Source organism: Eutrigla gurnardus (assembly GCF_963514095.1).
Source record: "Eutrigla gurnardus genome assembly, chromosome: 9".
In the NCBI taxonomy this organism is placed as follows: domain Eukaryota; kingdom Metazoa; phylum Chordata; class Actinopteri; order Perciformes; family Triglidae; genus Eutrigla; species Eutrigla gurnardus.
The window spans coordinates 17886335-17901936 of record NC_139923.1 but is presented as its reverse complement, the minus strand read 5'-3'; positions in this window follow the sequence as shown (position 1 = coordinate 17901936).

The following is a 15602-nucleotide window of genomic DNA, read 5'->3' as shown; positions in this document are numbered from 1 at the left end:
CATTTGACAAATATGAGAAAAAAATCGCTGTTCGGACTTGCTAGAGCACACGCACGCACGCGCATCACTAATTGTCATGGAAACCGAATTATTCGAGCAGGTATAAAAGCGCTGTGCACCATTTGGCGTTCTCTTTTTGCACTTGGACTACACACTACTTGGATAAACTGAGAGTTGACCCAACCTGTGAAAAGTTTAAAGCGCTTGAGAAAAACAATCGATATCGATATCTTTTTGTAAAACCAGTCGTAGAGGATCGTCAACGAGCTACTGTTTGGAAGAAGAGACCGGCGACGACGACGACGATGGCCCACTGGGATCGATGGCTCCCGGAGGATCCCCTGGGCCTTGTTTTGGACCTGGACCTTGATGGTAAGACAACTTTTATATTTATTTTAGTGTTATACTTGTTGATTCATAGCCTTAGAACCTTAAACATCGTCCCAAGTCCACAAATCAGTGAAACTATTGGAGTTTGAAGGTGAACAGTTCATTTGGTGAAACCAGACCCTCACTCGACGGTTCTCCGTGTAAAATAATGATTTGTGGGCCAGCATGTCTTAAATATGGTGGGAGAGCCATGCAGTGTTGTAGTTGGAAGTGTGGTGTTTTGGTTTGAGGGCGTCAACACTTCCTCATCTTACATAGAGATTCGTGAAAAAAGATGCCACCGGGGTCATATTTCATAAAATGCCCAAAAAGTATTATTATTAGTTGTGCGCCATGGAAACGGGGGCCGAACGTCACGACGTCAGGACGCGGCGTACAGGTGCAGTGGAGCCGGGCTCGATCCGACCCTGAGTGTCTTTGTTGGGATTGTTGAAGCTGCACTTCTTCTCCAAACATCTGCTCTTCTTCACCACATTCACTCCGGGTTGAACACGAGACGCCTCCACGAGGACACCGTATCCTGCACGCGCTGCGACCTGCAAATGATAGACGGGGTGATGATGATGAGTTCTGGGGTAAAGAGGTCGCTGTGGTCATTTTGGATGAAAGAAGCTCCGTTTCACTGCGCGTAATGACGCACAGGCGACATCTAATCCATCCACTAATACATTGATCAGAAACCACTGATCGTTTCACAAACTGAAGTCCTCACTATTCTTTGGTGCAGAATACATGTCTTTGCACAAAGTAATTATGTTATTAATATTGGTATATTTTATATTGGGTTATTATAATAATGTATACATAATATGTTAATATAAAAAGCTAAAATAATAGTAATTGTTATTACTATTATTATTATTATTATTGTTTTAATTAATCTTAATACTGTTTTTGTTCAGTAACTGAACAATAAACAGCCTCATATTTTCAATCATTTAGTTTCACATATTGATATTATTCATAACGTTGTTTTTTTCTTTTAAAAATGTTTACATATTGAAATGATGCTAATAGTAAATTAATTGTCACATGACAGCTGCATGAATTGATCCTCCTTTACACAGACAGAACAGCACTATGTGTGATATTCCTGTTCAAAGCCCCGTGTGTTGGTGGCTTTGTGACAGACGTAGTGCAGCGATAGTTGCTATATAGATATGCTGTCTTCTTGGCTAATTTAAACAGGATTATTGCTTTGTTTAAATCAATGAACAAAAAACTCATACCTGATTTTTCTTCCCCCTCAGTTGGTGCCAACGAAGTCATCGGCCGTCCTGCACGAGGTGGAGGTGAAGGTGGAGGTGAGTATGGACTTGTGGATGAGGTAGGTCAGGTTGGGGCTGTTTTTGGAGACTTCTCCGAAGACGAGGACAGCGAGCAGGAGGACGTTCAGGGTGAAGGATGGACCACACCTTTTGGTGTGATCCGTCCTAGAGAAGATCCATCCTTGGTTCCTCAGACACCAGAAGATTCCGCTCCGTCAACCTCCGGCTGCAGCTCGTCCACAAAGAGAAGCAGAGAAGATGACGGGGAGGTAAGTGTGAAGAGGCAGAGGATCTCCGAGGACAGCGATGAAGAGATAGTACTCGCGACTTCAGGCCCCCACTCCTCGACATTCAGAAGATACTTTTCTTGGCCAGATGATGACTTCAGACCTCAGCAGGACCTTCCTGTCAGCCTCGTGCAGGACGTCATCGGCCGTCCTGCACGAGGTGGTGGTGAGTATGAACTTGTGGATGAGGTAGGTCAGGATGGGGGTGTCTTTGGAGACTTCTCCGAAGACGAGGACAGCGACCAGGACGACATTCAGGATGAAGAATGGACGAGCGAAGATTCTGGCTCCAGCTTCATGTCTGAGGATTCTTATGAAGAGGATGTAGACGATGAGTATGCAAATAGAGAAGTGGATGAAGAGGACGATGATGACTTTAGAGCTCAGCAGTTCCCTCCTCCCAGCTTCTGGGATGGATTTTATGAATTGATGTCCCGACCTCGTGAAGAAGATCCATCCTTGGTTCATCAGAGACCAGAAGAGTAGTGGTGGTGCTGAGTATGAACTTGTGGATGAGGTAGGTCAGGGTGGGGTTGTTTTTGGTTGTTTTTCTTCTCCGAAGATGAGGACAGTGAGCAGGAGGACGTTCTGATACCTCCAGCAGCGTGATTGGGAGATCAGCCTCCCTGATCTAAATCCGAGTGGTCGTTTGTTATTGGACTTCTGTGCTAGTCATGGACTGTCCATAACGAACACCATGTCCGAACATAAGGATGCTATTAAGTGTACGTGCTCCAGAGCACCCTAGGCCGAAGGTCAATGATCGATTTTGTGATCGTTTCATCAGATCTGAAGCCGCATGTTTTGGACACTCGGGTGAAGAGAGGGGTGGAGCTGTCAACTGATCACCACCTGGTGGTGAGTTGGGTCAGAGGGTGGGGGAAACCTTTGGACAGACCTGGGTGAGGCGTATTGTGTTATGTATTGTATGTGTTTAAATTGTAGATGGCGATAAGACAAAGGTAAGTTAACATTTAATTACAGCAGTAACACGAGTATCCTGAAAGTGTAATTTACAAGTGATTCAAAGATTGTTTGTTTTACTCACTCTCTGTCTTTTTCTTTTTTTAAGTTAGGTGTTGGTGGCTGTTCCTGACAGACGTACGGTCATAATTACTAACCTGAAGACAAGTCTCCAAGTCTCTTTTACTTAGGTATTGATGGCAGCAGCAGACCTTCAGGATTACACACACTGCACCAGCCTCCCAACAAGAAGAGACCATGTGGAAGACCTACTCAGCTTCCAGGACCAGATGAGAAGGATGGAGGACTACAGGACCAGATGAGAAGGATGGAGGACTACAGGACCAGATGAGAAGGATGGAGGACTACAGTACCAGATGAGATAGCGTGTCTCTTTATAAATGATTTACCTTCTGAGTCATAGTTGTGTTGTATGTGTTATGTATTGAAATTGTAGATGGCGTTAAGACAAAAGTAAGTTAACATTTAATTACACAGTAACACAAGTCTCCTAATTTACAAGTGATTCAAAGATTGTTTGTTTTACTCACTCTGTCTTTTTATTTTTTTAATTTAGGTGTTGGTGGCTGTTCCTGACAGACGTACGGTCATAAGTATCTCCTCAGAAGGATGGAGGACTACAGGACCAGATGAGAAGGACGGACGACCACAGGACCAGATGAGAAGGATGGAGGACTACAGGACCAGATGAGAAGGATGGACGACCACAGGACCAGATGAGAAGGACGGAGGACTACAGGACCAGATGAGAAGGATGGAGGACTACAGGACCAGATGAGAAGGATGGACGACCACAGGACCAGATGAGAAGGATGGAGGACTACAGGACCAGATGAGAAGGATGGACTGCTCCCCTTCCTTAGTGAGCCCGAGACCCAGTGTGTGCCATTCCAACCTCCCTGCCCCTCCACCCATCCCCCGACACCACCCGCCTCACCCACCAGCCAAAGGGTGAGGCGGCTCCCGAGCAGCACAGAGGACGTTTTTGTTTTGTTTTGTTTTTGGGAAGCTCTTCACTCTCACACACACACACACACACACACACACACACACACACACACACACACACACACACACAGCAAGCTATTCATGATTATTTATAGTTTATATACTTTTTATATATATATTTTTTTTTTTTTTTTTTTTCAAGTTTCCATTGAAACAAAATGTTTATATAATTATTATTTATTTTCTAGTAGATATCTGTCTGTGTAAATATATATTTTTCATCTAAATCTGTACACCGAGCAGCACAGAGGACGTTTTTGTTGTTTTTGGGAAGCTCCTCTCACACACACGCACACACACGCACACGCACACGCACACACTCACACACACACACACACACACACACACACACACACACACACACACACACACACACACACACACACACACACGCACACACACAGCAAGCTATTCATGATTATTTATAGTTTATATACTTTATATATATATATATTTTTTTCCATTGAAACAAAATGTTTATATAATTATTTATTTTGTAGTAGATATCTGTCTGTGTAAATATATATTTTTCATCTCAATCTGTACAGTATTGCTTTGTTTTGTGTCACCATTTATTATTGTACAGCTACTCTGTGTGCCTGTTATTGCCCTCGGGGACAAATAAAGTTTTTTGAATTTAATTGCACAACCTCTTTGCATCTGTGTTCAGAAATTAAGGAAACCATTTGTATGCATTATTGAAAAATCTAGAACAAATGGATGCATATTCATATTCATAGTATGTCAAAACAAGTTGTAGTATGTCAAATATGCATGAAATAGACATTGTATAGTATGTGGGGAAAACAAATCACAGAATAGTACATCTCAAAAAGACATAGTGTAGCATCTTGAAAAAAAGTGGTAGTATAGTATGATGATAAAAGTAATACAAAAAAATCATAGTTTATTTTGTCAAGAAAATGAGTCAAATTATAATATGGCTTTAAAAATCAATGGTGTAAAATGTGAAAAAATAATTATATTGCAGGACAACAAAGTTGTGATATAGTATGTTGAAACAAGTCATATAAGAGTCATGACATTGTGTTCCATTAAAAAGTGATATTAAAGTATTTCAAATAAATTCATAAAGTCATTGTATTGTGTCTTAAAAAAATTTAAAGTATAGAATTTTGAAATAATTCATAAAGAATATTATATTCACATTATAATATATCAAAAATAATTCATAGTAAAGTAGGTTAAAAAGTCAGAGTAGAGTTGGTAAAAAAAATAGTCAAATAAAAAATGGAAGAGTTGGTATAAAAACAGTCCAAAGAAGCCACAGTGTTGTTTTTCTACAAAACATTTAAAAAGTGATGGTGTAGTCTGTCAAAAGAGTGATAGTATATAAACTAGAACCAGGCAAGCCTAGTAAAGCCAGACCAGCACACATACCAGTGGAGATATGTGTGGATGAATTAGGATTAATGTACACAACTATGTGTGTATCGTGTGTCTAACACAGCAGCCGGAGTCAGTCTTTGAATATGCAAGGTCTTTCAAAGCCTAAGTTGGCGATAAAATGTAATGTGGTTTGTTTGCCGAATAGCCCACTAGATGGCGGTATTGGTGCTCAGATGGACTGTTAAAGTTGAAATCAGTAGCAGTTTAATTTGATGTGATATGTTCGCCATATAGCCCACTAGATGGCAGTATTAGTGCATAGAGGGCAACCTGTTGCACTTGAAGCTTTGATGTAAACTGTTAACATCAGTAAATGGCAACACTTTAGTGCGACCAATGGCTTCTTTAATGTATACATTTGTTGTTTAAATGTGCTTTATAAATAATTGTCTTCAATACAGCATGATGTTCATTTGGTAAATGAAGGTTCCATCTAGAGTCAAATAGACAACAGGGTATGCTTTAGGGCGAGGCTGCTGTCTGGAAGCCTCACCTACGACCTCCCTCTCCATGGCCAGCTCCAGTGCCTCCTGCAGAGTATGGGGGTGCGCTAGATGTGTCTGTATGCGCAGTTCCCTAGGAGTTATGGCTCGGATGAACTGGTCCCTGGCCAGCTCGCTTTGAACTTCAGTGGGCATGTGGGCGTATGCTCTCCTCACCATAGTCTCAATGTCATTAGCCAACCCACGGAGCGGCTCCCCGGCTTGTCTCTGCTCGTTTGATAGCTCTGAGCGTAGAACGCCGGGTTGGTTGTATTGTCCAAAACGCCGCCGCAGCGCACCAACTAAAGCCCCATAGTCGTCTCTTTCTGCTGGGCTAAGCAGCAGCAAGCATGTCAAAGCTTCATCTGTAAGGCACAGGGCCAGCTGGAGTGCTTTACTGTCCTCTGACCAGCCTGCAGCCCTTGCTAAGAGTTCAAATTGGGCATGGAAGGCCTCCCAGTCCGCCTTGCCGGAGTATTTCGGCGTCTTCACTTGGATGTGGTTACAGCGGGCGCCGCCATCTTTGTTTACATCCGGCCCCGCATTGTCCTCGGCGCGCGTTTTCCCGCCGGCGCTCTTCCCGGTGCTCGAGCCGAAGCCGGCATCGGCAGCCAGCCTCCTGGCCGTCTGTCTCAGGCGAGCAACGTGCTCCGAAGAAGCACGGTGAAACTCCGCCTCACGTCCCGACCACACACCATAAGCACCATCCATCACCTCTTTCTTGACTCTCGGACGAGCGTCGGCCTCTTCCCGCCGCGCAGCCATACTGCAAGCTGACCCGAGTTAGCCGGGTCAGGGCTAGCCGCGGTGGACGGTAGCAAGTCAAACTCCGGCGGTTTTTACTTCTGACACCAATGTAACGTCCGACCGGACGTCAGAAGAATGACGAGGAGTTGGTCTCACCTTTCTCATTTATTAGAAACGCAACAGTTACTGTCGGCCGTAACTACGCCAAAATGACAACAGCGTTGAGTTTGTCTTACAGCTCTCCTTCCTCCACTCACCCCGCCCCCTTGCTTACTCATCCAACCACATACCTGTCTATACCAAACACATTCACTGACAGTCAGAAATCACAGAACTTTAGAACACATTATAACAGTAACATTACTGCAGGGTCGCTACATTATGTTAGCGGAATGTGAGTGAGACTGCATTTGACAAAAGTTCAAATTTTCCTAACCACACAGATAAGCTACATAGCAGACTTGTCACTTTGTTATGATTATTTGCTGGGCATGTATATTGATTGATACTGTAGTTAAGTCATGTGACTAGTAACCTTGCCATTCCTTAGCTTTGGCTGAATTGACGCCACTGAGAGGGAGTGAATTCTTTTTTTTTTACTGACTTGTGAACAAAGGGATATGGAGGACCGGAAGTAGAAACCTTATTTCATGACGAGGCAGAAGATGCTTGGTGTCCTGTCACAGTGTCCTGAACAATTAATGACGAAACAATACAAGAAAATTAACATATATTTGACAAATATGAGAAAAAAATCGCTGTCTATTTCGGACTTGCTCTAGCACACGCACGCACGCATGCATGCACGCGCGTCACTAATTGTCATGGAAACCGAATTATGACCCGTGAGCAGGTATAAAAGCGCTGTCCACCATTTGGCGTTCTCTTTTTGCACTTGGACTACACACTACTTGGATAAACTGAGAGTTGACCCAACCTGTGAAAAGTTTAAAGCGCTTGAGAAAAACAATCGATATCGATATCTTTTTGTAAAACCAGTCGTAGAGGATCGTTAACGAGCTACTGTTTGGAAGAAGAGACCGGCGGCGACGACGACGATGGCCCACTGGGATCGATGGCTCCTGGAGGATCCCCTGGGCCTTGTTTTGGACCTGGACCTTGATGGTAAGACAACTTTTATATTTATTTTAGTGTTATACTTGTTGATTCATAGTATTGCGGCAATAAAGTCCATCTACTTTTTCAAAGCCGCGGTAGGCTAAGCAAAGGAACAAGGGTCCACTATCGTTACACGCCACACAAAATCCACGACGACTTCTGATGATATTCACCACTTTATTCTTTTGTTCTTCCCGCTGGTAGTAGCAAACAGTCAGTCCAGAATGTTACATTGTATCGTTGTTGCGTTTGCGTTTGCGTTTGCGTTTGCGTTTGCGTTTGCGTTTGCGGTAAACAGAAAGTGTGCCTTCCCTGAGCTCACCCTACACCACTGACAAAACATTTCGTAGGCTACACAGGTGAGGCTGATCAGTAGATTCCCTCACACTGGTACACGCCTCCCTCACACACCCACAGCCCAATTACTCATAGAAAAATACATTTCATGGCTCCTACATTCCGGCCCCTAATTACGAGAAGACCGTAATTATAAATGACTGAACATGTAGGAGACAAACTTCGGCAGAGGAAATTCATAACATATACCCATAACACAGCAATAGAACAATAACAGATTTTTTTTTTTTCTTTTTTTAACCATAGCCACATGGAATCAACACTATGTGACCAGTAATCATGTTCATGTCAAGAGTTAATAAAAAGCAGTCCAGCCAAAAAATAAAAAGGTTATAATCCACAAGGAACTTGCGAAAAACCATAATCCACAAGGAGCTTGCGAAAAACCATAATCCACAAGGAGCTTGCGAAAAACCATAATCCACAAGGAACTCGCGAAAAACCATAATCCACAAGGAACTCGCGAAAAACCATAATCCACAAGGAGGTAGCAAGGAACTCAGTCAGAGAATACAAATCTTCATGGATCTTCCGCTTCCTGAAGAAGACAGACCTTTGTGATTGGCCTGTCCAGGAACCCTGTTTTTGTCATGATGCGAATCCGCCGAACATGTCCCTTTTTATCCTGATCAGCTTCGGTGACTCTTCCAGTGAGCCACGAGTTCCGTGGAGCAGAGTCATCCAGTATGATTACAAGGTCTCCGGGGACAAAGTTCCGCTTGGTGCTCTGCCACTTTTGACGCTCTTGAAGTAGAGGCAAGTACTCCCTGACCCAGCGCCTCCAGAACAAGTCGGACATATACTGAACTTGTCTCCAGCGTCGACGAGCATATACATCCTCTTTCTGAAACACTCCTGGTGGTAATGAAGGTTTGGACTTAAGGAGCAAGAGATGGTTGGGTGTCAGCGCTTCTAAATCGTTCTGGTCAGTGGAGGCTTTGGTTATGGGACGGCCATTGATTATGGCCTCAACCTCACAGAAAACAGTTTGAAGACCTTCTTCGTCAAGGTTTTGTGTTTTCAAGATGGAATTCAGCACTCTTCGCACAGACCGTATTAGTCTCTCCCACACACCACCGTGATGAGATCCAGTGGGGGGATTGAAGATCCAGTTGATGTTTTTCCGGAGAAGTTCGTTGCTGATCTGCATGTGATTCCAACTTCCGATCGCTTCTCTCAACTCGCGTTCAGCACCAACAAAGTTTGTGCCGTTGTCTGAGCGCAACTCCAATACTTGACCGCGCCTTGCCACGAAGCGTCTGAGGGCATGAACGAAGGAATCGGTGTCCAATGATGACAGCACCTCCAGATGTACAGCTCTCACAGCCAGGCACGTGAAGATGACTCCATACCTCTTGATTATGCATCGCCCCCGCTTTATTCCAAAAGGCCCGAAGCAATCCACTCCAGTTCGAGTAAAAGGAGGCTCATCAGGAGAAACCCTGTCAAGAGGGAGATCTGCCATACGTTGGTTTCCCGGTGCTGCATTCAGTTTACGACAAACAACACACCTCGACAGGATTTTCCTTATGGCCATGCATGCGCCTGGGATCCAATATCTCTGGCGAAACTGTGATAACATGTAATTACGCCCACTGTGTCCTGTGGCTTGATGTATGTGCCGGAGAACAAGTGTAGAAATGTGGAGGTCTTTGGCCAATAGGGCAGGATGTTTAGCTTCTTCTGGCATGGCTGCACGGCCAAGCCTACCTCCAACTCGAAGCACACCATCATCAAGAATCGGGTCAAGCCTGTAGAGGCAACTGGTTTTCTTCACATTTTCCCCTTTCCGCAGACGGGCTATCTCATCAGGAAAGCTCTTCATTTGACAAAAGCGAATAATCGCCCTTTCTGCCTCATCAAACTCTTCAACCGAAAGAAGACCTCCTGCAACCTGCGCCTTGATGTTCTGCATCTCCTCCTGAAGCCTCATTCCAAGCTGCTCCCCATCCAGGCCAGACTGAGCGAGAGTTTCCTTTAACTGTGTCCGCTTTTGTCCAAGACGCAGTAGCAGCCTCTTGAACCTCAGCAGCCAACCAACCATCCTTTTCAAACGAGTCCAAGAGGAGAAGTGACTGATGAAGCGCATAAGTGAGTCAGCCTCTTCAACTTGGATGGCATTCACAGACACCGCTGCCTTGATCTCAGGGTCTTCTGAAGAGAGTTTCCCAGAAATGTCAATGTTCACTGGCCACTTCACCTCAGGTTCGATGAGAAATGCGGGTCCTAGCACCCAAGCCTTAGCTCTCAAGAAAGTGTTAACCTTAGCTCCCCTTGAAGCCAAGTCTGCAGGGTTACTTGACGTGTTCACATACCTCCATTGAGATGAACTTGACAATGTGAGTATCTCTGCCACGCGGTTTGCCACAAAGACCTTGAACCTTGAAGTCTGGTTGTTGATATACTTCAATACAGATGTACTGTCTGTCCAAAAGACAGACTCTCGTAGTGGCATCTGCAACTCCCTTTTCCACAGCTTATCCATTCTGCTCGCGACCACTGCAGCTGTCAGTTCCATGCGAGGGATTGTTACGGACTTTAACGGAGCCACACGTGACTTCCCCATCACAAAAGCGCAGTGGGCCTGCCCCTTGATGTTATACTGCAACAGGTAAGTCACCGTGCCATATCCTTCCTCACTCGCATCTGCGAAGTGGTGAAGCTGGGAAGAAGAAACCTCTCCAAAGTCAGGAGATTTGAAGCACCTTTCAACTTTAAACTTCTCCAGCTGATGAAGCTCCTCTAGCCATGCAGTCCACTCTTGGGCAACAGCGACCGGCAGAGCATCGTCCCAACCCAGTTGACTTCTGCACAAACTCTGAAGGATTCTTTTTGCAGCAAGGACGACGGGTGACAAGAATCCCAAGGGGTCATAGATTGAGCTGGTGACAGATAAGATCCCTCTCCTTGTCAGAGGCCTGTCCTTGGGTTTGACTTTGAACTTGAATGAGTCTGATTGGACGCACCACTGGACACCTAAAGCCCTCTCCACTGGCAAAGCATCATTATCTAGGTCCAGATCTTTAACTTCCAGGGACCTTTCTGCTTGAGGTATGGCAGCAAGCACGTTGCGACAGTTGCTACTCCACTTCGTTAGCTGAAAGCCTCCTTTAGCACAAAGAGCACAGAGTTCGTGGTAAAGCGACACTGCCTCCTCTTCAGTGGCGACCGACACAAGGCAATCATCCACATAAAAATTATGAAGAACAGTGTCAACAGCCCTTTGACTGAAGTGGGTTTGGTTGTCTTCTGCACACTTTCGCAAGGCAAAACTTGCACAGCTTGGAGAAGATGTAGCCCCAAACAGATGGACAACCATTTTATACTCCACCAGATCCTGACTGTAGTCTCCTTTGGGCCACCAGAGGAATCGTAGCAAGTCTGAGTCTGAACTTGGTACCCTGACCTGGTGGAACATAGCTGTGGTATCTGCCATGAGTACGACAGGCTCTTTCCGAAATCTGCTTATGACACCAACCAGCGAGCTAGTGAGATCTGGGCCTTGAAGAAGCTGGGCATTTAGAGAAGTTCCCTGAAATGTTGCCGCACAGTCAAAGACAACCCTTAACTTCTTCTTCTGTGGGTGGTACACCCCGTGATGTGGGATGTACCAAACCCTCCCATCACAACGGTCCAGATCCTCGTCAAGTACCCTCTCAGCATAGCCTTTTGAGATGACGTCGCTCATAAAGTTGGTGTAGTCAGCGTGGAACGAACGGTCCTTCATGAACCTTCTTTTGAGACTCAAAGTGCGTTGAACTGCAACATTCCTGTTGTTGGGCATTTTGACATTGCTTCTTCTCAAAGGCAAGCCGATGCTGTAATGCCCATCAGCTAACTCAGCTGACTCGGTAACGGACTTCATGAAGTGGCAATCTTCTCTAGACAGCCCTTGATGCTCGTCCTGGACACATTCAGGGAAGTCCGCTTTTGTCTGCTGCCTCCACAGCTCTTCAAGCGTGGCAACCGAGATCCTATTGACACAGACCCTTTGTTCTCCACTGGCAGAGTCAGTAATACAGTCTCCTCTCAGTGGACCATTCACCGTCCATCCCAACATGGTCTTTACTGCATAGGGGCCTCCATCTGCACTTCTGACAACTTCCCATGGCTCCAGGGCTCTAGGAACATTGGTCCCGATGAGCAGATCCACCTCCGAGTCGATCCCACTGATCTTCACTCCTCTTAGGTGCGGCCATTTCAGAAGGTCTTCCTGTCTAGGAATGTTGCCTTGATGAACAGGCATGCTTTTTTGTGTGAAGATCTCAGGAAGTTTACAGAAACAGTCTGTTCCTAGTCCAGCCACCTCCAAGTCTGTCACAATGTGGCTGCCAACGACCTTCTCTTGACCCATTGTCCGGAGTAGGATGCCAGTCTTTCTCCCAGTGAGATTCAGCCTATTCATTAGCCCTTCAGTACAGAATGAAGCAGAGCTCCCAGGATCAAGAAAGGCATAAGTGATGACTGTTTCACTTCCCTTTGCAGACTTCACTTGAACAGGTAATATGGAAAGTGTACAATCACGCTCTCCGACCCCAGTAAGTCCACTGGTTTGTACAGAGATCAAAGCACCATCACCTACTGGTTTTGCTCCTTTTTTGTTTGCTTGTACACTTGATTGCACTGAACCAGTTTCAGTTCCTTTGGAGCGAATATGCAACATGGAGGGATGCCTCAGATTGCAAACCTTACAGAAAAGACGGTTTTTGCAGTCCTTACTTCTGTGTCCAATACACAAACAGCCGTAGCACACCCTCTTTTCCTTCATGAAGGACATTTTTTCACTGTGTGACCTCCCATCAAATAGAAGACACAGATCTAAACCGTGTCCTGCTCCACAAAACAAGCAGTTCTTTCCAGCAGGTGAAAACTTCCTTTTAGCTCCATCAGCCGTTTTCTCTTCATGCCTTGTCCCTTTTTCCATAGGGGTGACAGTAGTTGCAAAGCTACTCCCTCTAGCCTTTAAATATGGTTGGGATTTAGCATGTTTTGCATCCTTTTTTCCTGTAGTTGGAATATCATTCAGGTCTCCAAATAGAGGGTCACTTGCAATTTTGACTTGCCTTTCGACAAACTCAACAATGTCCTGAAAGACAGCTCTGCGGTTAGACCGTTCTTGGACATTACAGGCAACCTCTCTCCATCTTTCCTTGAGCTTGTAGGGCAGCTTCCTAACAACCATCTGCATGTTTGTAGGGGCATCAAGCTCATGGCTGAAATGGACTCCTCCAAGAGCATTACAACATTGTCGTAGGAAGATGCTGTATGCTCGTAAAGCTTTCACATCTTCGCCTTTTAAAGCTGGCCATGTGAAGGCTTTCTCCATATAGGCAGATGCGATCTTCAGAGGATTGCCGAAGTGTTCTTGAAGCAATGACTTGGCCTTGACATATCCTTCCTCATGACACATGTGCTCACAGCCTCTAACCAACTCCCGAGGCTGGCCTCTAGTGTGTTGTTCGAGGAAGTACAGGCAATCCTTGGCACTGCGAGTTCTTTGTTCAATGTTGTATTCAAAGGCCCGTATGAATGTTTGAAACTGTATCGGGTTTCCATCAAAGATTTGAATTTCTCGTTTAGGAAGGGATGAGAGAGATTGCTGCTCTACCAACATAGATGTAATTTCGTTTTGTTTGTACAGGACCGATAGCAAGGGATAAGAGTCTGCACGAATCTGTATTGAAGGTGCAGGTTGGGATGGCTCTGCTTGAAACTGTGGATATGCCTGATGGTTCTGTATTTTGTGGTGCAATGACTTGGGCTGCAACTGGCTCAACTGCGTAGCTTGTGGATGCAGCTCCATAGCATGTCCCAACACTGGAGGCTGCCTAGGCAGTGCGGAACGAGTGTGCGTCACCGTGCTTGGCTCCCACGATGGCGGCTGCCTAGACAGCGCAGATCGAGGATGCAGCGCCGCACTTGGCTTCAGTGGTGGCGGCTGGCTAGCCAACATAGCGCGAGGATCAATCTCAGGCAACTGGCTGGACAGCGTTTCCTTTGGATATGACACCTTCACTTTGGGCCTAGCATCCAACAAATGAGAATATTGTTCCTCTGCACCATGCCAAGATGGCTGCTCTGCTGCTGCCACAGGAACAAACGTCTCAGCATTCCAATTCAATTTTCCTACTTGGGTTATTCCTTCTTCCAGATAGGAATTCATTCCATTTGCTTCACTCCTTCCCGCGCCAGACGCATGAGAGCCTCCAGAGTCTCGGAGCACATTTAATTTAGCTTCTGATGCAGCAATTTCTATATTCAAATCAAGCTGCTCTTTTCGTTGTCTGAGCTGCTCCTTTTTCCTTCTGAGCAGTTCTTCTTGCTCTGCCTCCTCTTCTTCCAAGGCATGTTTGTCTTTCAACATCCTTTGGCGGGCAATGAGCGCAGCCATCTCCGCCTCGACCTTGATGCGTGATGAGCGAGTGGATGAACCAGTAGTTCTAGTTTGATTGGTTCCAGTTGAGCTCCTTTTCTGTGATGCTCTAGGAGCATTAGAAATGCTGTCATTCGGTCTAATGTCATCGTCCACCCCCAATGTAGCGTTCAATGTCACATCAATGTTTCCCACATCATCCTCCGTCAGGCCAGCACCATTCTGAATGTTTTCAGTGACATCATTCGGAATGTTTTTAGTGACATCATTTTGAGCGCTTTCTGTAGCATGTGGTGTTTTATTGTCTCCCACCGCATCCAGGAGGTGTGGCTTAGATGAAACAAGAGGATCATTTTGTTCCGAGTTTTCAACCTGACCAGCCTGGCCAATTACATCAGAGAGCCATTTTTCCACATTTTCAACACATGCAACATAGTGATTGTGTACACTTGTGAACCAAGCATTTTGTTTCTCCTGCTCCTCTTCTGGTAGCATTGGAATCACAACATTGTGAAGCTTTGTTGCATCGTTAAACAATGCGTGCACATTTTTGAGATGAGACTGGACACTCAGAACATTATTTCCACTTTGAATTTGCATCAGCTCTTTCATCACTTTCATGACGCCTTTAAGTTTGTTAACTTTTGCTTGGCGATCCTTTTGAAGGCCTTCAATTTTGAGAACCAATGCCTTGGCCGTCAGCTTAATTTGTCTTCTCTCTGACAATTCATTTTGATCGAGACCCTTTGTAGGGCCCAATTCTGAGGTTTCAGACTCCATTCTCAATTGTGAATGATCTTATCCAATTATCGTGTATTCATTTTCACAGCCACCTTTTTTAACCAGTTCAGTATCAGTCTGACTGCGAGCGTATGTGGTACCTCGTTTCCAGCGGAGAGACTGATGAATGAATGAAACGCCGTCTTCCTGTTGTCGGCGTAGTAGATGCGAGCTGGGCTTGAATGAATGAAACGCCGTCTTCCTGTTGTCGGCGTAGTAGATGCGAGCTGGGCTTGAATGAATCAAAGGTGCCGACCGTGTGTAGGCTATAGCCAATCGTGTAGCTCCATTCTCTTCCTTCCAGGCATGAAGCATTCAGGATATTCCACGAAGAATAGCGACCAAATGTAGACCAATCTTCCGTGAATCCTCTTCAGATAGTTGGCTTTTCTGTTTA